Source organism: Triticum urartu, chromosome 5A (genome assembly GCF_056163025.1).
Source record: "Triticum urartu cultivar PI428250 chromosome 5A, HENAU_Tu73, whole genome shotgun sequence".
In the NCBI taxonomy this organism is placed as follows: Eukaryota; Viridiplantae; Streptophyta; class Magnoliopsida; order Poales; family Poaceae; genus Triticum; species Triticum urartu.
In genome coordinates, this window is record NC_141877.1 from 71847310 (window position 1) to 71868619 (window position 21310).

The window sequence follows — 21310 nt, forward strand, 5'->3', positions numbered from 1 at the left end:
GCTACAAAGACGGCTATACATTCTTACTACCATTACAACCGTCGCCTACTAATGGATAATGCCCTATACTACTTACTCTCTCGCTCAACTACGAAGACGAGTTTACCACGATTTCCACCTCTCCCTCTATACCGCAGCAACACGTATTTTACACCCCTTTCACAACGCGCTTTTCGCGCCCCAACTCTCCCTAGCCGCGTGACTAACGAGCTCCGAGCTAAAACATATCGCAAATGTCAAAAATATGATGACAGGCTTAATATATATCACGCACGTGCGTTCTGTTCCTCACGTACGTACAAAAATAATTAAAAAGGGAATGCAACACGAGGACTTCCAAGTACTACTCTCGCCCAAGCACGCTTAACTTCGGAGTTCTGATGGGATCCAGTGCTTTAGTGCTGGTATGATCGCATCCGACATGTTACCCCCGGCTTCATCCCTTATGCTTCCCACTCCCACGTCCGCTACAAAGACGGCTATACATTCTTACTACCATTACAACCGTCGCCTACTAATGGATAATGCCCTATACTACTTACTCTCTCGCTCAACTACGAAGACGAGTTTGCCACGATTTCCACCCCTCCCTCTATACCGCAGCAACACGTATTTTACACCCCTTTCACAACGCGCTTTTCGCGCCCCAACTCTCCCTAGCCGCGTGACTAACGAGCTCCGAGCTAAAACATATCGCAAATGTCAAAAATATGATGACAGGCTTAATATATATCACGCACGTGCGTTCTGTTCCTCACGTACGTACAAAAATAATTAAAAAGGGAATGCAACACGAGGACTTCCAAGTACTACTCTCGCCCAAGCACGCTTAACTTCGGAGTTCTGATGGGATCCAGTGCTTTAGTGCTGGTATGATCGCATCCGACATGTTACCCCCGGCTTCATCCCTTATGCTTCCCACTCCCACGTCCGCTACAAAGACGGCTATACATTCTTACTACCATTACAACCGTCGCCTACTAATGGATAATGCCCTATACTACTTACTCTCTCGCTCAACTACGAAGACGAGTTTGCCACGATTTCCACCCCTCCCTCTATACCGCAGCAACACGTATTTTACACCCCTTTCACAACGCGCTTTTCGCGCCCCAACTCTCCCTAGCCGCGTGACTAACGAGCTCCGAGCTAAAACATATCGCAAATGTCAAAAATATGATGACAGGCTTAATATATATCACGCACGTGCGTTCTGTTCCTCACGTACGTACAAAAATAATTAAAAAGGGAATGCAACACGAGAACTTCCCAGGAGGTCACCCATCCTAGTACTACTCTCGCCCAAGCACGCTTAACTTCGGAGTTCTGATGGGATCCGGTGCTTTAGTGCTGGTATGATCGCATCCGACATGTTACCCCCGGCTTCATCCCTTATGCTTCCCACTCCCACGTCCGCTACAAAGACGGCTATACATTCTTACTACCATTACAACCGTCGCCTACTAATGGATAATGCCCTATACTACTTACTCTCTCGCTCAACTACGAAGACGAGTTTACCACGATTTCCACCCCTCCCTCTATACCGCAGCAACACGTATTTTACACCTCTTTCACAACGCGCTTTTCGCGCCCCAACTCTCCCTAGCCGCGTGACTAACGAGCTCCGAGCTAAAACATATCGCAAATGTCAAAAATATGATGACAGGCTTAATATATATCACGCACGTGCGTTCTGTTCCTCACGTACGTACAAAAATAATTAAAAAGGGAATGCAACACGAGGACTTCCCAGGAGGTCACCCATCCTAGTACTACTCTCGCCCAAGCACGCTTAACTTCGGAGTTCTGATGGGATCCGGTGCTTTAGTGCTGGTATGATCGCATCCGACATGTTACCCCCGGCTTCATCCCTTATGCTTCCCACTCCCACGTCCGCTACAAAGACGGCTATACATTCTTACTACCATTACAACCGTCGCCTACTAATGGATAATGCCCTATACTACTTACTCTCTCGCTCAACTACAAAGACGAGTTTACCATGATTTCCACCCCTCCCTCTATACCGCAGCAACACGTATTTTACACCCCTTTCACAACGCGCTTTTCGCGCCCCAACTCTCCCTAGCCGCGTGACTAACGAGCTCCGAGCTAAAACATATCGCAAATGTCAAAAATATGATGACAGGCTTAATATATATCACGCACGTGCGTTCTGTTCCTCACGTACGTACAAAAATAATTAAAAAGGGAATGCAACACGAGGACTTCCAAGTACTACTCTCGCCCAAGCACGCTTAACTTCGGAGTTCTGATGGGATCCAGTGCTTTAGTGCTGGTATGATCGCATCCGACATGTTACCCCCGGCTTCATCCCTTATGCTTCCCACTCCCACGTCCGCTACAAAGACGGCTATACATTCTTACTACCATTACAACCGTCGCCTACTAATGGATAATGCCCTATACTACTTACTCTCTCGCTCAACTACGAAGACGAGTTTGCCACGATTTCCACCCCTCCCTCTATACCGCAGCAACACGTATTTTACACCCCTTTCACAACGCGCTTTTCGCGCCCCAACTCTCCCTAGCCGCGTGACTAACGAGCTCCGAGCTAAAACATATCGCAAATGTCAAAAATATGATGACAGGCTTAATATATATCACGCACGTGCGTTCTGTTCCTCACGTACGTACAAAAATAATTAAAAAGGGAATGCAACACGAGGACTTCCAAGTACTACTCTCGCCCAAGCACGCTTAACTTCGGAGTTCTGATGGGATCCAGTGCTTTAGTGCTGGTATGATCGCATCCGACATGTTACCCCCGGCTTCATCCCTTATGCTTCCCACTCCCACGTCCGCTACAAAGACGGCTATACATTCTTACTACCATTACAACCGTCGCCTACTAATGGATAATGCCCTATACTACTTACTCTCTCGCTCAACTACGAAGACGAGTTTGCCACGATTTCCACCCCTCCCTCTATACCGCAGCAACACGTATTTTACACCCCTTTCACAACGCGCTTTTCGCGCCCCAACTCTCCCTAGCCGCGTGACTAACGAGCTCCGAGCTAAAACATATCGCAAATGTCAAAAATATGATGACAGGCTTAATATATATCACGCACGTGCGTTCTGTTCCTCACGTACGTACAAAAATAATTAAAAAGGGAATGCAACACGAGGACTTCCCAGGAGGTCACCCATCCTAGTACTACTCTCGCCCAAGCACGCTTAACTTCGGAGTTCTGATGGGATCCGGTGCTTTAGTGCTGGTATGATCGCATCCGACATGTTACCCCCGGCTTCATCCCTTATGCTTCCCACTCCCACGTCCGCTACAAAGACGGCTATACATTCTTACTACCATTACAACCGTCGCCTACTAATGGATAATGCCCTATACTACTTACTCTCTCGCTCAACTACGAAGACGAGTTTACCACGATTTCCACCCCTCCCTCTATACCGCAGCAACACGTATTTTACACCCCTTTCACAACGCGCTTTTCGCGCCCCAACTCTCCCTAGCCGCGTGACTAACGAGCTCCGAGCTAAAACATATCGCAAATGTCAAAAATATGATGACAGGCTTAATATATATCACGCACGTGCGTTCTGTTCCTCACGTACGTACAAAAATAATTAAAAAGGGAATGCAACACGAGGACTTCCCAGGAGGTCACCCATCCTAGTACTACTCTCGCCCAAGCACGCTTAACTTCGGAGTTCTGATGGGATCCGGTGCTTTAGTGCTGGTATGATCGCATCCGACATGTTACCCCCGGCTTCATCCCTTATGCTTCCCACTCCCACGTCCGCTACAAAGACGGCTATACATTCTTACTACCATTACAACCGTCGCCTACTAATGGATAATGCCCTATACTACTTACTCTCTCGCTCAACTACAAAGACGAGTTTACCATGATTTCCACCCCTCCCTCTATACCGCAGCAACACGTATTTTACACCCCTTTCACAACGCGCTTTTCGCGCCCCAACTCTCCCTAGCCGCGTGACTAACGAGCTCCGAGCTAAAACATATCGCAAATGTCAAAAATATGATGACAGGCTTAATATATATCACGCACGTGCGTTCTGTTCCTCACGTACGTACAAAAATAATTAAAAAGGGAATGCAACACGAGGACTTCCCAGGAGGTCACCCATCCTAGTACTACTCTCGCCCAAGCACGCTTAACTTTGGAGTTCTGATGGGATCCGGTGCTTTAGTGCTGGTATGATCGCATCCGACATGTTACCCCCGGCTTCATCCCTTATGCTTCCCACTCCCACGTCCGCTACAAAGACGGCTATACATTCTTACTACCATTACAACCGTCGCCTACTAATGGATAATGCCCTATACTACTTACTCTCTCGCTCAACTACGAAGACGAGTTTACCACGATTTCCACCCCTCCCTCTATACCGCAGCAACACGTATTTTACACCCCTTTCACAACGCGCTTTTCGCGCCCCAACTCTCCCTAGCCGCGTGACTAACGAGCTCCGAGCTAAAACATATCGCAAATGTCAAAAATATGATGACAGGCTTAATATATATCACGCACGTGCGTTCTGTTCCTCACGTACGTACAAAAATAATTAAAAAGGGAATGCAACACGAGGACTTCCCAGGAGGTCACCCATCCTAGTACTACTCTCGCCCAAGCACGCTTAACTTCGGAGTTCTGATGGGATCCGGTGCTTTAGTGCTGGTATGATCGCATCCGACATGTTACCCCCGGCTTCATCCCTTATGCTTCCCACTCCCACGTCCGCTACAAAGACGGCTATACATTCTTACTACCATTACAACCGTCGCCTACTAATGGATAATGCCCTATACTACTTACTCTCTCGCTCAACTACGAAGACGAGTTTACCACGATTTCCACCCCTCCCTCTATACCGCAGCAACACGTATTTTACACCCCTTTCACAACGCGCTTTTCGCGCCCCAACTCTCCCTAGCCGCGTGACTAACGAGCTCCGAGCTAAAACATATCGCAAATGTCAAAAATATGATGACAGGCTTAATATATATCACGCACGCACGTGCGTTCTGTTCCTCACGTACGTACAAAAATAATTAAAAAGGGAATGCAACACGAGGACTTCCCAGGAGGTCACCCATCCTAGTACTACTCTCGCCCAAGCACGCTTAACTTCGGAGTTCTGATGGGATCCGGTGCTTTAGTGCTGGTATGATCGCATCCGACATGTTACCCCCGGCTTCATCCCTTATGCTTCCCACTCCCACGTCCGCTACAAAGACGGCTATACATTCTTACTACCATTACAACCGTCGCCTACTAATGGATAATGCCCTATACTACTTACTCTCTCGCTCAACTACGAAGACGAGTTTACCACGATTTCCACCCCTCCCTCTATACCGCAGCAACACGTATTTTACACCCCTTTCACAACGCGCTTTTCGCGCCCCAACTCTCCCTAGCCGCGTGACTAACGAGCTCCGAGCTAAAACATATCGCAAATGTCAAAAATATGATGACAGGCTTAATATATATCACGCACGCACGTGCGTTCTGTTCCTCACGTACGTACAAAAATAATTAAAAAGGGAATGCAACACGAGGACTTCCCAGGAGGTCACCCATCCTAGTACTACTCTCGCCCAAGCACGCTTAACTTCGGAGTTCTGATGGGATCCGGTGCTTTAGTGCTGGTATGATCGCATCCGACATGTTACCCCCGGCTTCATCCCTTATGCTTCCCACTCCCACGTCCGCTACAAAGACGGCTATACATTCTTACTACCATTACAACCGTCGCCTACTAATGGATAATGCCCTATACTACTTACTCTCTCGCTCAACTACGAAGACGAGTTTACCACGATTTCCACCCCTCCCTCTATACCGCAGCAACACGTATTTTACACCCCTTTCACAACGTGCTTTTCGCGCCCCAACTCTCCCTAGCCGCGTGACTAACGAGCTCCGAGCTAAAACATATCGCAAATGTCAAAAATATGATGACAGGCTTAATATATATTACGCACGTGCGTTCTGTTCCTCACGTACGTACAAAAATAATTAAAAAGGGAATGCAACACGAGGACTTCCCAAGAGGTCACCCATCCTAGTACTACTCTCGCCCAAGCACGCTTAACTTTGGAGTTCTGATGGGATCCGGTGCTTTAGTGCTGGTATGATCGCATCCGACATGTTACCCCCGGCTTCATCCCTTATGCTTCCCACTCCTACGTCCGCTACAAAGACGGCTATACATTCTTACTACCATTACAACCGTCGCCTACTAATGGATAATGCCCTATACTACTTACTCTCTCGCTCAACTACGAAGACGAGTTTACCACGATTTCCACCCCTCCCTCTATACCGCAGCAACACGTATTTTACACCCCTTTCACAACGTGCTTTTCGCGCCCCAACTCTCCCTAGCCGCGTGACTAACGAGCTCCGAGCTAAAACATATCGCAAATGTCAAAAATATGATGACAAGCTTAATATATATCACGCACGTGTGTTCTGTTCCTCACGTACGTACAAAAATAATTAAAAAGGGAATGCAACACGAGGACTTCCCAGGAGGTCACCCATCCTAGTACTACTCTCGCCCAAGCACGCTTAACTTCGGAGTTCTGATGGGATCCGGTGCTTTAGTGCTGGTATGATCGCATCCGACATGTTACCCCCGGCTTCATCCCTTATGCTTCCCACTCCCACGTCCGCTACAAAGACGGCTATACATTCTTACTACCATTACAACCGTCGCCTACTAATGGATAATGCCCTATACTACTTACTCTCTCGCTCAACTACAAAGACGAGTTTACCATGATTTCCACCCCTCCCTCTATACCGCAGCAACACGTATTTTACACCCCTTTCACAACGCGCTTTTCGCGCCCCAACTCTCCCTAGCCGCGTGACTAACGAGCTCCGAGCTAAAACATATCGCAAATGTCAAAAATATGATGACAGGCTTAATATATATCACGCACGTGCGTTCTGTTCCTCACGTACGTACAAAAATAATTAAAAAGGGAATGCAACACGAGGACTTCCCAGGAGGTCACCCATCCTAGTACTACTCTCGCCCAAGCACGCTTAACTTTGGAGTTCTGATGGGATCCGGTGCTTTAGTGCTGGTATGATCGCATCCGACATGTTACCCCCGGCTTCATCCCTTATGCTTCCCACTCCCACGTCCGCTACAAAGACGGCTATACATTCTTACTACCATTACAACCGTCGCCTACTAATGGATAATGCCCTATACTACTTACTCTCTCGCTCAACTACGAAGACGAGTTTACCACGATTTCCACCCCTCCCTCTATACCGCAGCAACACGTATTTTACACCCCTTTCACAACGCGCTTTTCGCGCCCCAACTCTCCCTAGCCGCGTGACTAACGAGCTCCGAGCTAAAACATATCGCAAATGTCAAAAATATGATGACAGGCTTAATATATATCACGCACGCACGTGCGTTCTGTTCCTCACGTACGTACAAAAATAATTAAAAAGGGAATGCAACACGAGGACTTCCCAGGAGGTCACCCATCCTAGTACTACTCTCGCCCAAGCACGCTTAACTTCGGAGTTCTGATGGGATCCGGTGCTTTAGTGCTGGTATGATCGCATCCGACATGTTACCCCCGGCTTCATCCCTTATGCTTCCCACTCCCACGTCCGCTACAAAGACGGCTATACATTCTTACTACCATTACAACCGTCGCCTACTAATGGATAATGCCCTATACTACTTACTCTCTCGCTCAACTACGAAGACGAGTTTACCACGATTTCCACCCCTCCCTCTATACCGCAGCAACACGTATTTTACACCCCTTTCACAACGCGCTTTTCGCGCCCCAACTCTCCCTAGCCGCGTGACTAACGAGCTCCGAGCTAAAACATATCGCAAATGTCAAAAATATGATGACAGGCTTAATATATATTACGCACGTGCGTTCTGTTCCTCACGTACGTACAAAAATAATTAAAAAGGGAATGCAACACGAGGACTTCCCAAGAGGTCACCCATCCTAGTACTACTCTCGCCCAAGCACGCTTAACTTTGGAGTTCTGATGGGATCCGGTGCTTTAGTGCTGGTATGATCGCATCCGACATGTTACCCCCGGCTTCATCCCTTATGCTTCCCACTCCTACGTCCGCTACAAAGACGGCTATACATTCTTACTACCATTACAACCGTCGCCTACTAATGGATAATGCCCTATACTACTTACTCTCTCGCTCAACTACGAAGACGAGTTTACCACGATTTCCACCCCTCCCTCTATACCGCAGCAACACGTATTTTACACCCCTTTCACAACGTGCTTTTCGCGCCCCAACTCTCCCTAGCCGCGTGACTAACGAGCTCCGAGCTAAAACATATCGCAAATGTCAAAAATATGATGACAAGCTTAATATATATCACGCACGTGTGTTCTGTTCCTCACGTACGTACAAAAATAATTAAAAAGGGAATGCAACACGAGGACTTCCCAGGAGGTCACCCATCCTAGTACTACTCTCGCCCAAGCACGCTTAACTTCGGAGTTCTGATGGGATCCGGTGCTTTAGTGCTGGTATGATCGCATCCGACATGTTACCCCCGGCTTCATCCCTTATGCTTCCCACTCCCACGTCCGCTGCAAAGACGGCTATACATTCTTACTACCATTACAACCGTCGCCTACTAATGGATAATGCCCTATACTACTTACTCTCTCGCTCAACTACGAAGACGAGTTTACCACGATTTCCACCCCTCCCTCTATACCGCAGCAACACGTATTTTACACCCCTTTCACAACGCGCTTTTCGCGCCCCAACTCTCCCTAGCCGCGTGACTAATGAGCTCCGAGCTAAAACATATCGCAAATGTCAAAAATATGATGACAGGCTTAATATATATCACGCACGTGCGTTCTGTTCCTCACGTACGTACAAAAATAATTAAAAAGGGAATGCAACACGAGGACTTCCAAGTACTACTCTCGCCCAAGCACGCTTAACTTCGGAGTTCTGATGGGATCCAGTGCTTTAGTGCTGGTATGATCGCATCCGACATGTTACCCCCGGCTTCATCCCTTATGCTTCCCACTCCCACGTCCGCTACAAAGACGGCTATACATTCTTACTACCATTACAACCGTCGCCTACTAATGGATAATGCCCTATACTACTTACTCTCTCGCTCAACTACGAAGACGAGTTTGCCACGATTTCCACCCCTCCCTCTATACCGCAGCAACACGTATTTTACACCCCTTTCACAACGCGCTTTTCGCGCCCCAACTCTCCCTAGCCGCGTGACTAACGAGCTCCGAGCTAAAACATATCGCAAATGTCAAAAATATGATGACAGGCTTAATATATATCACGCACGTGCGTTCTGTTCCTCACGTACGTACAAAAATAATTAAAAAGGGAATGCAACACGAGGACTTCCCAGGAGGTCACCCATCCTAGTACTACTCTCGCCCAAGCACGCTTAACTTCGGAGTTCTGATGGGATCCGGTGCTTTAGTGCTGGTATGATCGCATCCGACATGTTACCCCCGGCTTCATCCCTTATGCTTCCCACTCCCACGTCCGCTACAAAGACGGCTATACATTCTTACTACCATTACAACCGTCGCCTACTAATGGATAATGCCCTATACTACTTACTCTCTCGCTCAACTACGAAGACGAGTTTACCACGATTTCCACCCCTCCCTCTATACCGCAGCAACACGTATTTTACACCCCTTTCACAACGCGCTTTTCGCGCCCCAACTCTCCCTAGCCGCGTGACTAACGAGCTCCGAGCTAAAACATATCGCAAATGTCAAAAATATGATGACAGGCTTAATATATATCACGCACGTGCGTTCTGTTCCTCACGTACGTACAAAAATAATTAAAAAGGGAATGCAACACGAGGACTTCCCAGGAGGTCACCCATCCTAGTACTACTCTCGCCCAAGCACGCTTAACTTCGGAGTTCTGATGGGATCCGGTGCTTTAGTGCTGGTATGATCGCATCCGACATGTTACCCCCGGCTTCATCCCTTATGCTTCCCACTCCCACGTCCGCTACAAAGACGGCTATACATTCTTACTACCATTACAACCGTCGCCTACTAATGGATAATGCCCTATACTACTTACTCTCTCGCTCAACTACGAAGACGAGTTTACCACGATTTCCACCCCTCCCTCTATACCGCAGCAACACGTATTTTACACCCCTTTCACAACGCGCTTTTCGCGCCCCAACTCTCCCTAGCCGCGTGACTAACGAGCTCCGAGCTAAAACATATCGCAAATGTCAAAAATATGATGACAGGCTTAATATATATTACGCACGTGCGTTCTGTTCCTCACGTACGTACAAAAATAATTAAAAAGGGAATGCAACACGAGGACTTCCCAGGAGGTCACCCATCCTAGTACTACTCTCGCCCAAGCACGCTTAACTTCGGAGTTCTGATGGGATCCGGTGCTTTAGTGCTGGTATGATCGCATCCGACATGTTACCCCCGGCTTCATCCCTTATGCTTCCCACTCCTACGTCCGCTACAAAGACGGCTATACATTCTTACTACCATTACAACCGTCGCCTACTAATGGATAATGCCCTATACTACTTACTCTCTCGCTCAACTACGAAGACGAGTTTACCACGATTTCCACCCCTCCCTCTATACCGCAGCAACACGTATTTTACACCCCTTTCACAACGTGCTTTTCGCGCCCCAACTCTCCCTAGCCGCGTGACTAACGAGCTCCGAGCTAAAACATATCGCAAATGTCAAAAATATGATGACAGGCTTAATATATATTACGCACGTGTGTTCTGTTCCTCACGTACGTACAAAAATAATTAAAAAGGGAATGCAACACGAGGACTTCCCAGGAGGTCACCCATCCTAGTACTACTCTCGCCCAAGCACGCTTAACTTCGGAGTTCTGATGGGATCCGGTGCTTTAGTGCTGGTATGATCGCATCCGACATGTTACCCCCGGCTTCATCCCTTATGCTTCCCACTCCCACGTCCGCTACAAAGACGGCTATACAATCTTACTACCATTACAACCGTCGCCTACTAATGGATAATGCCCTATACTACTTACTCTCTCGCTCAACTACGAAGACGAGTTTACCACGATTTCCACCCCTCCCTCTATACCGCAGCAACACGTATTTTACACCCCTTTCACAACGCGCTTTTCGCGCCCCAACTCTCCCTAGCCGCGTGACTAACGAGCTCCGAGCTAAAACATATCGCAAATGTCAAAAATATGATGACAGGCTTAATATATATCATGCACGTGCGTTCTGTTCCTCGCGTACGTACAAAAATAATTAAAAAGGGAATGCAACACGAGGACTTCCCAGGAGGTCACCCATCCTAGTACTACTCTCGCCCAAGCACGCTTAACTTCGGAGTTCTGATGGGATCCGGTGCTTTAGTGCTGGTATGATCGCATCCGACATGTTACCCCCGGCTTCATCCCTTATGCTTCCCACTCCCACGTCCGCTACAAAGACGGCTATACATTCTTACTACCATTACAACCGTCGCCTACTAATGGATAATGCCCTATACTACTTACTCTCTCGCTCAACTACGAAGACGAGTTTACCACGATTTCCACCCCTCCCTCTATACCGCAGCAACACGTATTTTACACCCCTTTCACAACGCGCTTTTCGCGCCCCAACTCTCCCTAGCCGCGTGACTAACGAGCTCCGAGCTAAAACATATCGCAAATGTCAAAAATATGATGACAGGCTTAATATATATCACGCACGCACGTGCGTTCTGTTCCTCACGTACGTACAAAAATAATTAAAAAGGGAATGCAACACGAGGACTTCCCAGGAGGTCACCCATCCTAGTACTACTCTCGCCCAAGCACGCTTAACTTCGGAGTTCTGATGGGATCCGGTGCTTTAGTGCTGGTATGATCGCATCCGACATGTTACCCCCGGCTTCATCCCTTATGCTTCCCACTCCCACGTCCGCTACAAAGACGGCTATACATTCTTACTACCATTACAACCGTCGCCTACTAATGGATAATGCCCTATACTACTTACTCTCTCGCTCAACTACGAAGACGAGTTTACCACGATTTCCACCCCTCCCTCTATACCGCAGCAACACGTATTTTACACCCCTTTCACAACGCGCTTTTCGCGCCCCAACTCTCCCTAGCCGCGTGACTAACGAGCTCCGAGCTAAAACATATCGCAAATGTCAAAAATATGATGACAGGCTTAATATATATCACGCACGCACGTGCGTTCTGTTCCTCACGTACGTACAAAAATAATTAAAAAGGGAATGCAACACGAGGACTTCCCAGGAGGTCACCCATCCTAGTACTACTCTCGCCCAAGCACGCTTAACTTCGGAGTTCTGATGGGATCCGGTGCTTTAGTGCTGGTATGATCGCATCCGACATGTTACCCCCGGCTTCATCCCTTATGCTTCCCACTCCCACGTCCGCTACAAAGACGGCTATACATTCTTACTACCATTACAACCGTCGCCTACTAATGGATAATGCCCTATACTACTTACTCTCTCGCTCAACTACGAAGACGAGTTTACCACGATTTCCACCCCTCCCTCTATACCGCAGCAACACGTATTTTACACCCCTTTCACAACGCGCTTTTCGCGCCCCAACTCTCCCTAGCCGCGTGACTAACGAGCTCCGAGCTAAAACATATCGCAAATGTCAAAAATATGATGACAGGCTTAATATATATCACGCACGTGCGTTCTGTTCCTCACGTACGTACAAAAATAATTAAAAAGGGAATGCAACACGAGGACTTCCCAGGAGGTCACCCATCCTAGTACTACTCTCGCCCAAGCACGCTTAACTTCGGAGTTCTGATGGGATCCGGTGCTTTAGTGCTGGTATGATCGCATCCGACATGTTACCCCCGGCTTCATCCCTTATGCTTCCCACTCCAACGTCCGCTGCAAAGACGGCTATACATTCTTACTACCATTACAACCGTCGCCTACTAATGGATAATGCCCTATACTACTTACTCTCTCGCTCAACTACGAAGACGAGTTTACCACGATTTCCACCCCTCCCTCTATACCGCAGCAACACGTATTTTACACCCCTTTCACAACGCGCTTTTCGCGCCCCAACTCTCCCTAGCCGCGTGACTAACGAGCTCCGAGCTAAAACATATCGCAAATGTCAAAAATATGATGACAGGCTTAATATATATCACGCACGTGCGTTCTGTTCCTCACGTACGTACAAAAATAATTAAAAAGGGAATGCAACACGAGGACTTCCCAGGAGGTCACCCATCCTAGTACTACTCTCGCCCAAGCACGCTTAACTTCGGAGTTCTGATGGGATCCGGTGCTTTAGTGCTGGTATGATCGCATCCGACATGTTACCCCCGGCTTCATCCCTTATGCTTCCCACTCCCACGTCCGCTGCAAAGACGGCTATACATTCTTACTACCATTACAACCGTCGCCTACTAATGGATAATGCCCTATACTACTTACTCTCTCGCTCAACTACGAAGACGAGTTTACCACGATTTCCACCCCTCCCTCTATACCGCAGCAACACGTATTTTACACCCCTTTCACAACGCGCTTTTCGCGCCCCAACTCTCCCTAGCCGCGTGACTAACGAGCTCCGAGCTAAACAATATCGCAAATGTCAAAAATATGATGACAGGCTTAATATATATCACGCATGTGCGTTCTGTTCCTCACGTACGTACAAAAATAATTAAAAAGGGAATGCAACACGAGGACTTCCCAGGAGGTCACCCATCCTAGTACTACTCTCGCCCAAGCACGCTTAACTTCGGAGTTCTGATGGGATCCGGTGCTTTAGTGCTGGTATGATCGCATCCGACATGTTACCCCCGGCTTCATCCCTTATGCTTCCCACTCCCACGTCCGCTGCAAAGACGGCTATACATTCTTACTACCATTACAACCGTCGCCTACTAATGGATAATGCCCTATACTACTTACTCTCTCGCTCAACTACGAAGACGAGTTTACCACGATTTCCACCCCTCCCTCTATACCGCAGCAACACGTATTTTACACCCCTTTCACAACGCGCTTTTCGCGCCCCAACTCTCCCTAGCCGCGTGACTAACGAGCTCCGAGCTAAAACATATCGCAAATGTCAAAAATATGATGACAGGCTTAATATATATCACGCACGTGCGTTCTGTTCCTCACGTACGTACAAAAATAATTAAAAAGGGAATGCAACACGAGGACTTCCCAGGAGGTCACCCATCCTAGTACTACTCTCGCCCAAGCACGCTTAACTTCGGAGTTCTGATGGGATCCGGTGCTTTAGTGCTGGTATGATCGCATCCGACATGTTAGCCCCGGCTTCATCCCTTATGCTTCCCACTCCCACGTCCGCTGCAAAGACGGCTATACATTCTTACTACCATTACAACCGTCGCCTACTAATGGATAATGCCCTATACTACTTACTCTCTCGCTCAACTACGAAGACGAGTTTACCACGATTTCCACCCCTCCCTCTATACCGCAGCAACACGTATTTTACACCCCTTTCACAACGCGCTTTTCGCGCCCCAACTCTCCCTAGCCGCGTGACTAACGAGCTCCGAGCTAAAACATATCGCAAATGTCAAAAATATGATGACAGGCTTAATATATATCACGCATGTGCGTTCTGTTCCTCACGTACGTACAAAAATAATTAAAAAGGGAATGCAACACGAGGACTTCCCAGGAGGTCACCCATCCTAGTACTACTCTCTCCCAAGCACGCTTAACTTCGGAGTTCTGATGGGATCCGGTGCTTTAGTGCTGGTATGATCGCATCCGACATGTTACCCCCGGCTTCATCCCTTATGCTTCCCACTCCCACGTCCGCTACAAAGACGGCTATACATTCTTACTACCATTACAACCGTCGCCTACTAATGGATAATGCCCTATACTACTTACTCTCTCGCTCAACTACGAAGACGAGTTTACCACGATTTCCACCTCTCCCTCTATACCGCAGCAACACGTATTTTACACCCCTTTCACAACGCGCTTTTCGCGCCCCAACTCTCCCTAGCCGCGTGACTAACGAGCTCCGAGCTAAAACATATCGCAAATGTCAAAAATATGATGACAGGCTTAATATATATTACGCACGTGCGTTCTGTTCCTCACGTACGTACAAAAATAATTAAAAAGGGAATGCAACACGAGGACTTCCCAAGAGGTCACCCATCCTAGTACTACTCTCGCCCAAGCACGCTTAACTTCGGAGTTCTGATGGGATCCGGTGCTTTAGTGCTGGTATGATCGCATCCGACATGTTACCCCCGGCTTCATCCCTTATGCTTCCCACTCCTACGTCCGCTACAAAGACGGCTATACATTCTTACTACCATTACAACCGTCGCCTACTAATGGATAATGCCCTATACTACTTACTCTCTCGCTCAACTACGAAGACGAGTTTACCACGATTTCCACCCCTCCCTCTATACCGCAGCAACACGTATTTTACACCCCTTTCACAACGTGCTTTTCGCGCCCCAACTCTCCCTAGCCGCGTGACTAACGAGCTCCGAGCTAAAACATATCGCAAATGTCAAAAATATGATGACAAGCTTAATATATATCACGCACGTGTGTTCTGTTCCTCACGTACGTACAAAAATAATTAAAAAGGGAATGCAACACGAGGACTTCCCAGGAGGTCACCCATCCTAGTACTACTCTCGCCCAAGCACGCTTAACTTCGGAGTTCTGATGGGATCCGGTGCTTTAGTGCTGGTATGATCGCATCCGACATGTTACCCCCGGCTTCATCCCTTATGCTTCCCACTCCCACGTCCGCTGCAAAGACGGCTATACATTCTTACTACCATTACAACCGTCGCCTACTAATGGATAATGCCCTATACTACTTACTCTCTCGCTCAACTACGAAGACGAGTTTACCACGATTTCCACCCCTCCCTCTATACCGCAGCAACACGTATTTTACACCCCTTTCACAACGCGCTTTTCGCGCCCCAACTCTCCCTAGCCGCGTGACTAATGAGCTCCGAGCTAAAACATATCGCAAATGTCAAAAATATGATGACAGGCTTAATATATATCACGCACGTGCGTTCTGTTCCTCACGTACGTACAAAAATAATTAAAAAGGGAATGCAACACGAGGACTTCCCAGGAGGTCATCCATCCTAGTACTACTCTCGCCCAAGCACGCTTAACTTCGGAGTTCTGATGGGATCCGGTGCTTTAGTGCTGGTATGATCGCATCCGACATGTTACCCCCGGCTTCATCCCTTATGCTTCCCACTCCCACGTCCGCTACAAAGACGGCTATACATTCTTACTACCATTACAACCGTCGCCTACTAATGGATAATGCCCTATACTACTTACTCTCTCGCTCAACTACGAAGACGAGTTTACCACGATTTCCACCCCTCCCTCTATACCGCAGCAACACGTATTTTACACCCCTTTCACAACGCGCTTTTCGCGCCCCAACTCTCCCTAGCCGCGTGACTAACGAGCTCCGAGCTAAAACATATCGCAAATGTCAAAAATATGATGACAGGCTTAATATATATCACGCACGTGCGTTCTGTTCCTCACGTACGTACAAAAATAATTAAAAAGGGAATGCAACACGAGGACTTCCCAGGAGGTCACCCATCCTAGTACTACTCTCGCCCAAGCACGCTTAACTTCGGAGTTCTGATGGGATCCGGTGCTTTAGTGCTGGTATGATCGCATCCGACATGTTACCCCCGGCTTCATCCCTTATGCTTCCCACTCCCACGTCCGCTACAAAGACGGCTATACAATCTTACTACCATTACAACCGTCGCCTACTAATGGATAATGCCCTATACTACTTACTCTCTCGCTCAACTACGAAGACGAGTTTACCACGATTTCCACCCCTCCCTCTATACCGCAGCAACACGTATTTTACACCCCTTTCACAACGCGCTTTTCGCGCCCCAACTCTCCCTAGCCGCGTGACTAACGAGCTCCGAGCTAAAACATATCGCAAATGTCAAAAATATGATGACAGGCTTAATATATATCACGCATGTGCGTTCTGTTCCTCACGTACGTACAAAAATAATTAAAAAGGGAATGCAACACGAGGACTTCCCAGGAGGTCACCCATCCTAGTACTACTCTCGCCCAAGCACGCTTAACTTCGGAGTTCTGATGGGATCCGGTGCTTTAGTGCTGGTATGATCGCATCCGACATGTTACCCCCGGCTTCATCCCTTATGCTTCCCACTCCCACGTCCGCTACAAAGACGGCTATACATTCTTACTACCATTACAACCGTCGCCTACTAATGGATAATGCCCTATACTACTTACTCTCTCGCTCAACTACGAAGACGAGTTTACCACGATTTCCACCTCTCCCTCTATACCGCAGCAACACGTATTTTACACCCCTTTCACAACGCGCTTTTTGCGCCCCAACTCTCCCTAGCCGCGTGACTAACGAGCTCCGAGCTAAAACATATCGCAAATGTCAAAAATATGATGACAGGCTTAATATATATCACGCACGTGCGTTCTGTTCCTCATGTACGTACAAAAATAATTAAAAAGGGAATGCAACACGAGGACTTCCAAGTACTACTCTCGCCCAAGCACGCTTAACTTCGGAGTTCTGATGGGATCCAGTGCTTTAGTGCTGGTATGATCGCATCCGACATGTTACCCCCGGCTTCATCCCTTATGCTTCCCACTCCCACTTCCGCTACAAAGACGGCTATACATTCTTACTACCATTACAACCGTCGCCTACTAATGGATAATGCCCTATACTACTTACTCTCTCGCTCAACTACGAAGACGAGTTTGCCACGATTTCCACCCCTCCCTCTATACCGCAGCAACACGTATTTTACACCCCTTTCACAACGCGCTTTTCGCGCCCCAACTCTCCCTAGCCGCGTGACTAACGAGCTCCGAGCTAAAACATATCGCAAATGTCAAAAATATGATGACAGGCTTAATATATATCACGCACGTGCGTTCTGTTCCTCACGTACGTACAAAAATAATTAAAAAGGGAATGCAACACGAGGACTTCCCAGGAGGTCATCCATCCTAGTACTACTCTCGCCCAAGCACGCTTAACTTCGGAGTTCTGATGGGATCCGGTGCTTTAGTGCTGGTATGATCGCATCCGACATGTTACCCCCGGCTTCATCCCTTATGCTTCCCACTCCCACGTCCGCTACAAAGACGGCTATACATTCTTACTACCATTACAACCGTCGCCTACTAATGGATAATGCCCTATACTACTTACTCTCTCGCTCAACTACGAAGACGAGTTTACCACGATTTCCACCCCTCCCTCTATACCGCAGCAACACGTATTTTACACCCCTTTCACAACGCGCTTTTCGCGCCCCAACTCTCCCTAGCCGCGTGACTAACGAGCTCCGAGCTAAAACATATCGCAAATGTCAAAAATATGATGACAGGCTTAATATATATCACGCACGTGCGTTCTGTTCCTCACGTACGTACAAAAATAATTAAAAAGGGAATGCAACACGAGGACTTCCAAGTACTACTCTCGCCCAAGCACGCTTAACTTCGGAGTTCTGATGGGATCCAGTGCTTTAGTGCTGGTATGATCGCATCCGACATGTTACCCCCGGCTTCATCCCTTATGCTTCCCACTCCCACGTCCGCTACAAAGACGGCTATACATTCTTACTACCATTACAACCGTCGCCTACTAATGGATAATGCCCTATACTACTTACTCTCTCGCTCAACTACGAAGACGAGTTTGCCACGATTTCCACCCCTCCCTCTATACCGCAGCAACACGTATTTTACACCCCTTTCACAACGCGCTTTTCGCGCCCCAACTCTCCCTAGCCGCGTGACTAACGCGCTCCGAGCTAAAACATATCGCAAATGTCAAAAATATGATGACAGGCTTAATATATATCACGCACGTGCGTTCTGTTCCTCACGTACGTACAAAAATAATTAAAAAGGGAATGCAACACGAGGACTTCCCAGGAGGTCACCCATCCTAGTACTACTCTCGCCCAAGCACGCTTAACTTCGGAGTTCTGATGGGATCCGGTGCTTTAGTGCTGGTATGATCGCATCCGACATGTTACCCCCGGCTTCATCCCTTATGCTTCCCACTCCCACGTCCGCTACAAAGACGGCTATACATTCTTACTACCATTACAACCGTCGCCTACTAATGGATAATGCCCTATACTACTTACTCTCTCGCTCAACTACGAAGACGAGTTTACCACGATTTCCACCCCTCCCTCTATACCGCAGCAACACGTATTTTACACCCCTTTCACAACGCGCTTTTCGCGCCCCAACTCTCCCTAGCCGCGTGACTAACGAGCTCCGAGCTAAAACATATCGCAAATGTCAAAAATATGATGACAGGCTTAATATATATCACGCACGTGCGTTCTGTTCCTCACGTACGTACAAAAATAATTAAAAAGGGAATGCAACACGAGGACTTCCCAGGAGGTCTTCGGAGTTCTGATGGGATCCGGTGCTTTTGTGCTGGTATGATCGCATCCGACATGTTACCCCCGGCTTCATCCCTTATGCTTCCCACTCCCACGTCCGCTACAAAGACGGCTATACATTCTTACTACCATTACAACCGTCGCCTACTAATGGATAATGCCCTATACTACTTACTCTCTCGCTCAACTACGAAGACGAGTTTACCATGATTTCCACCCCTCCCTCTATACCGCAGCAACACGTATTTTACACCCCTTTCACAATGCGCTTTTCGCGCCCCAACTCTCCCTAGCCGCGTGACTAACGAGCTCCGAGCTAAAACATATCGCAAATGTCAAAAATATGATGACAGGCTTAATATATATCACGCACGTGCGTTCTGTTCCTCACGTACGTACAAAAATAATTAAAAAGGGAATGCAACACGAGGACTTCCCAGGAGGTCACCCATCCTAGTACTACTCTCGCCCAAGCACGCTTAACTTCGGAGTTCTGATGGGATCTGGTGCTTTAGTGCTGGTATGATCGCATCCGACATGTTACCCCCGGCTTCATCCCTTATGCTTCCCACTCCCACGTCCGCTGCAAAGACGGCTATACATTCTTACTACCATTACAACCGTCGCCTACTAATGGATAATGCCCTATACTACTTACTCTCTCGCTCAACTACGAAGACGAGTTTACCACGATTTCCACCCCTCCCTCTATACCGCAGCAACACGTATTTTACACCCCTTTCACAACGCGCTTTTCGCGCCCCAACTCTCCCTAGCCGCGTGACTAACGAGCTCCGAGCTAAAACATATCGCAAATGTCAAAAATATGATGACAGGCTTAATATATATCACGCACGTGCGTTCTGTTCCTCACGTACGTACAAAAATAATTAAAAAGGGAATGAAACACGAGGACTTCCCAGGAGGTCACCCATCCTAGTACTACTCTCGCCCAAGCACGCTTAACTTCGGAGTTCTGATGGGATCCGGTGCTTTAGTGCTGCTATGATCGCATCCGACATGTTACCCCCGGCTTCATCCCTTATGCTTCCCACTCCCACGTCCGCTACAAAGACGGCTATACATTCTTACTACCATTACAACCGTCGCCTACTAATGGATAATGCCCTATACTACTTACTCTCTCGCTCAACTACGAAGACGAGTTTACCACGATTTCCACCCCTCCCTCTATACCGCAGCAACACGTATTTTACACCCCTTTCACAACGCGCTTTTCGCGCCCCAACTCTCCCTAGCCGCGTGACTAACGAGCTCCGAGCTAAAACATATCGCAAATGTCAAAAATATGATGACAGGCTTAATATATATCACGCACGTGCGTTCTGTTCCTCACGTACGTACAAAAATAATTAAAGAGGGAATGCAACACGAGGACTTCCCAGGAGGTCACCCATCCTAGTACTACTCTCGCCCAAGCACGCTTAACTTCGGAGTTCTGATGGGATCCGGTGCTTTAGTGCTGGTATGATCGCATCCGACATGTTACCCCCGGCTTCATCCCTTATGCTTCCCACTCCCACGTCCGCTACAAAGACGGCTATACATTCTTACTACCATTACAACCGTCGCCTACTAATGGATAATGCCCTATACTACTTACTCTCTCGCTCAACTACGAAGACGAGTTTACCACGATTTCCACCCCTCCCTCTATACCGCAGCAACACGTATTTTACACCACTTTCACAACGCGCTTTTCGCGCCCCAACTCTCCCTAGC

At 47.9% G+C, this 21310-nt stretch overlaps 36 non-coding genes and 7 pseudogenes across 36 annotated transcripts; all 43 read right to left on the minus strand.

The window, feature by feature from the left end:
• Positions 1-316: 316 nt before the first annotated feature.
• On the minus strand, positions 317-418 carry LOC147968965 (5S ribosomal RNA; annotated as a pseudogene).
• Positions 419-782: 364 nt separating this feature from the next.
• Positions 783-884, minus strand: LOC147968966 (5S ribosomal RNA; annotated as a pseudogene).
• A 364-nt stretch (positions 885-1248) lies between these two features.
• LOC147968967 (5S ribosomal RNA) lies at positions 1249-1367 on the minus strand. The gene has a single exon (XR_015605341.1). It is a non-coding gene; the product is annotated as a 5S ribosomal RNA (ribosomal RNA).
• A 364-nt stretch (positions 1368-1731) lies between these two features.
• LOC147968968 (5S ribosomal RNA) lies at positions 1732-1850 on the minus strand. The gene has a single exon (XR_015607043.1). It is a non-coding gene; the product is annotated as a 5S ribosomal RNA (ribosomal RNA).
• A 364-nt stretch (positions 1851-2214) lies between these two features.
• LOC147968969 (5S ribosomal RNA) lies at positions 2215-2316 on the minus strand (annotated as a pseudogene).
• Positions 2317-2680: 364 nt separating this feature from the next.
• LOC147968970 (5S ribosomal RNA) lies at positions 2681-2782 on the minus strand (annotated as a pseudogene).
• A 364-nt stretch (positions 2783-3146) lies between these two features.
• Positions 3147-3265, minus strand: LOC147968971 (5S ribosomal RNA). The gene has a single exon (XR_015607044.1). It is a non-coding gene; the product is annotated as a 5S ribosomal RNA (ribosomal RNA).
• Positions 3266-3629: 364 nt separating this feature from the next.
• LOC147968972 (5S ribosomal RNA) lies at positions 3630-3748 on the minus strand. Its single transcript, XR_015607045.1, has one exon. It is a non-coding gene; the product is annotated as a 5S ribosomal RNA (ribosomal RNA).
• Positions 3749-4112: 364 nt separating this feature from the next.
• LOC147968973 (5S ribosomal RNA) lies at positions 4113-4231 on the minus strand. Its single transcript, XR_015606279.1, has one exon. It is a non-coding gene; the product is annotated as a 5S ribosomal RNA (ribosomal RNA).
• Positions 4232-4595: 364 nt separating this feature from the next.
• Positions 4596-4714, minus strand: LOC147968974 (5S ribosomal RNA). Its single transcript, XR_015607046.1, has one exon. It is a non-coding gene; the product is annotated as a 5S ribosomal RNA (ribosomal RNA).
• Positions 4715-5082: 368 nt separating this feature from the next.
• LOC147968975 (5S ribosomal RNA) lies at positions 5083-5201 on the minus strand. The gene has a single exon (XR_015607047.1). It is a non-coding gene; the product is annotated as a 5S ribosomal RNA (ribosomal RNA).
• Positions 5202-5569: 368 nt separating this feature from the next.
• On the minus strand, positions 5570-5688 carry LOC147968976 (5S ribosomal RNA). The gene has a single exon (XR_015607048.1). It is a non-coding gene; the product is annotated as a 5S ribosomal RNA (ribosomal RNA).
• Positions 5689-6052: 364 nt separating this feature from the next.
• Positions 6053-6171, minus strand: LOC147968977 (5S ribosomal RNA). The gene has a single exon (XR_015606338.1). It is a non-coding gene; the product is annotated as a 5S ribosomal RNA (ribosomal RNA).
• A 364-nt stretch (positions 6172-6535) lies between these two features.
• Positions 6536-6654, minus strand: LOC147968978 (5S ribosomal RNA). The gene has a single exon (XR_015607049.1). It is a non-coding gene; the product is annotated as a 5S ribosomal RNA (ribosomal RNA).
• Positions 6655-7018: 364 nt separating this feature from the next.
• On the minus strand, positions 7019-7137 carry LOC147968979 (5S ribosomal RNA). Its single transcript, XR_015606280.1, has one exon. It is a non-coding gene; the product is annotated as a 5S ribosomal RNA (ribosomal RNA).
• A 368-nt stretch (positions 7138-7505) lies between these two features.
• LOC147968980 (5S ribosomal RNA) lies at positions 7506-7624 on the minus strand. Its single transcript, XR_015607050.1, has one exon. It is a non-coding gene; the product is annotated as a 5S ribosomal RNA (ribosomal RNA).
• A 364-nt stretch (positions 7625-7988) lies between these two features.
• LOC147968981 (5S ribosomal RNA) lies at positions 7989-8107 on the minus strand. The gene has a single exon (XR_015606340.1). It is a non-coding gene; the product is annotated as a 5S ribosomal RNA (ribosomal RNA).
• A 364-nt stretch (positions 8108-8471) lies between these two features.
• LOC147968982 (5S ribosomal RNA) lies at positions 8472-8590 on the minus strand. The gene has a single exon (XR_015607051.1). It is a non-coding gene; the product is annotated as a 5S ribosomal RNA (ribosomal RNA).
• A 364-nt stretch (positions 8591-8954) lies between these two features.
• On the minus strand, positions 8955-9056 carry LOC147968983 (5S ribosomal RNA; annotated as a pseudogene).
• Positions 9057-9420: 364 nt separating this feature from the next.
• LOC147968984 (5S ribosomal RNA) lies at positions 9421-9539 on the minus strand. The gene has a single exon (XR_015607052.1). It is a non-coding gene; the product is annotated as a 5S ribosomal RNA (ribosomal RNA).
• Positions 9540-9903: 364 nt separating this feature from the next.
• Positions 9904-10022, minus strand: LOC147968985 (5S ribosomal RNA). Its single transcript, XR_015607053.1, has one exon. It is a non-coding gene; the product is annotated as a 5S ribosomal RNA (ribosomal RNA).
• A 364-nt stretch (positions 10023-10386) lies between these two features.
• On the minus strand, positions 10387-10505 carry LOC147968986 (5S ribosomal RNA). Its single transcript, XR_015607054.1, has one exon. It is a non-coding gene; the product is annotated as a 5S ribosomal RNA (ribosomal RNA).
• A 364-nt stretch (positions 10506-10869) lies between these two features.
• On the minus strand, positions 10870-10988 carry LOC147968987 (5S ribosomal RNA). The gene has a single exon (XR_015607055.1). It is a non-coding gene; the product is annotated as a 5S ribosomal RNA (ribosomal RNA).
• Positions 10989-11352: 364 nt separating this feature from the next.
• Positions 11353-11471, minus strand: LOC147968988 (5S ribosomal RNA). Its single transcript, XR_015607056.1, has one exon. It is a non-coding gene; the product is annotated as a 5S ribosomal RNA (ribosomal RNA).
• A 368-nt stretch (positions 11472-11839) lies between these two features.
• LOC147968989 (5S ribosomal RNA) lies at positions 11840-11958 on the minus strand. The gene has a single exon (XR_015607057.1). It is a non-coding gene; the product is annotated as a 5S ribosomal RNA (ribosomal RNA).
• A 368-nt stretch (positions 11959-12326) lies between these two features.
• On the minus strand, positions 12327-12445 carry LOC147968990 (5S ribosomal RNA). Its single transcript, XR_015607058.1, has one exon. It is a non-coding gene; the product is annotated as a 5S ribosomal RNA (ribosomal RNA).
• A 364-nt stretch (positions 12446-12809) lies between these two features.
• On the minus strand, positions 12810-12928 carry LOC147968991 (5S ribosomal RNA). Its single transcript, XR_015607059.1, has one exon. It is a non-coding gene; the product is annotated as a 5S ribosomal RNA (ribosomal RNA).
• A 364-nt stretch (positions 12929-13292) lies between these two features.
• Positions 13293-13411, minus strand: LOC147968992 (5S ribosomal RNA). The gene has a single exon (XR_015607060.1). It is a non-coding gene; the product is annotated as a 5S ribosomal RNA (ribosomal RNA).
• Positions 13412-13775: 364 nt separating this feature from the next.
• On the minus strand, positions 13776-13894 carry LOC147968993 (5S ribosomal RNA). The gene has a single exon (XR_015607061.1). It is a non-coding gene; the product is annotated as a 5S ribosomal RNA (ribosomal RNA).
• A 364-nt stretch (positions 13895-14258) lies between these two features.
• On the minus strand, positions 14259-14377 carry LOC147968994 (5S ribosomal RNA). Its single transcript, XR_015607062.1, has one exon. It is a non-coding gene; the product is annotated as a 5S ribosomal RNA (ribosomal RNA).
• Positions 14378-14741: 364 nt separating this feature from the next.
• LOC147968995 (5S ribosomal RNA) lies at positions 14742-14860 on the minus strand. The gene has a single exon (XR_015606442.1). It is a non-coding gene; the product is annotated as a 5S ribosomal RNA (ribosomal RNA).
• Positions 14861-15224: 364 nt separating this feature from the next.
• LOC147968996 (5S ribosomal RNA) lies at positions 15225-15343 on the minus strand. Its single transcript, XR_015605716.1, has one exon. It is a non-coding gene; the product is annotated as a 5S ribosomal RNA (ribosomal RNA).
• A 364-nt stretch (positions 15344-15707) lies between these two features.
• On the minus strand, positions 15708-15826 carry LOC147968997 (5S ribosomal RNA). The gene has a single exon (XR_015607063.1). It is a non-coding gene; the product is annotated as a 5S ribosomal RNA (ribosomal RNA).
• Positions 15827-16190: 364 nt separating this feature from the next.
• On the minus strand, positions 16191-16309 carry LOC147968998 (5S ribosomal RNA). Its single transcript, XR_015605960.1, has one exon. It is a non-coding gene; the product is annotated as a 5S ribosomal RNA (ribosomal RNA).
• A 364-nt stretch (positions 16310-16673) lies between these two features.
• On the minus strand, positions 16674-16792 carry LOC147968999 (5S ribosomal RNA). Its single transcript, XR_015607064.1, has one exon. It is a non-coding gene; the product is annotated as a 5S ribosomal RNA (ribosomal RNA).
• Positions 16793-17156: 364 nt separating this feature from the next.
• LOC147969000 (5S ribosomal RNA) lies at positions 17157-17275 on the minus strand. Its single transcript, XR_015607065.1, has one exon. It is a non-coding gene; the product is annotated as a 5S ribosomal RNA (ribosomal RNA).
• A 364-nt stretch (positions 17276-17639) lies between these two features.
• Positions 17640-17741, minus strand: LOC147969001 (5S ribosomal RNA; annotated as a pseudogene).
• Positions 17742-18105: 364 nt separating this feature from the next.
• LOC147969002 (5S ribosomal RNA) lies at positions 18106-18224 on the minus strand. The gene has a single exon (XR_015605961.1). It is a non-coding gene; the product is annotated as a 5S ribosomal RNA (ribosomal RNA).
• Positions 18225-18588: 364 nt separating this feature from the next.
• LOC147969003 (5S ribosomal RNA) lies at positions 18589-18690 on the minus strand (annotated as a pseudogene).
• A 364-nt stretch (positions 18691-19054) lies between these two features.
• Positions 19055-19173, minus strand: LOC147969004 (5S ribosomal RNA). Its single transcript, XR_015607066.1, has one exon. It is a non-coding gene; the product is annotated as a 5S ribosomal RNA (ribosomal RNA).
• Positions 19174-19982: 809 nt separating this feature from the next.
• LOC147969005 (5S ribosomal RNA) lies at positions 19983-20101 on the minus strand. Its single transcript, XR_015606177.1, has one exon. It is a non-coding gene; the product is annotated as a 5S ribosomal RNA (ribosomal RNA).
• Positions 20102-20465: 364 nt separating this feature from the next.
• On the minus strand, positions 20466-20584 carry LOC147969006 (5S ribosomal RNA). Its single transcript, XR_015606732.1, has one exon. It is a non-coding gene; the product is annotated as a 5S ribosomal RNA (ribosomal RNA).
• A 364-nt stretch (positions 20585-20948) lies between these two features.
• Positions 20949-21067, minus strand: LOC147969007 (5S ribosomal RNA). Its single transcript, XR_015607067.1, has one exon. It is a non-coding gene; the product is annotated as a 5S ribosomal RNA (ribosomal RNA).
• Between the last annotated feature and the right edge of the window lie 243 nt (positions 21068-21310).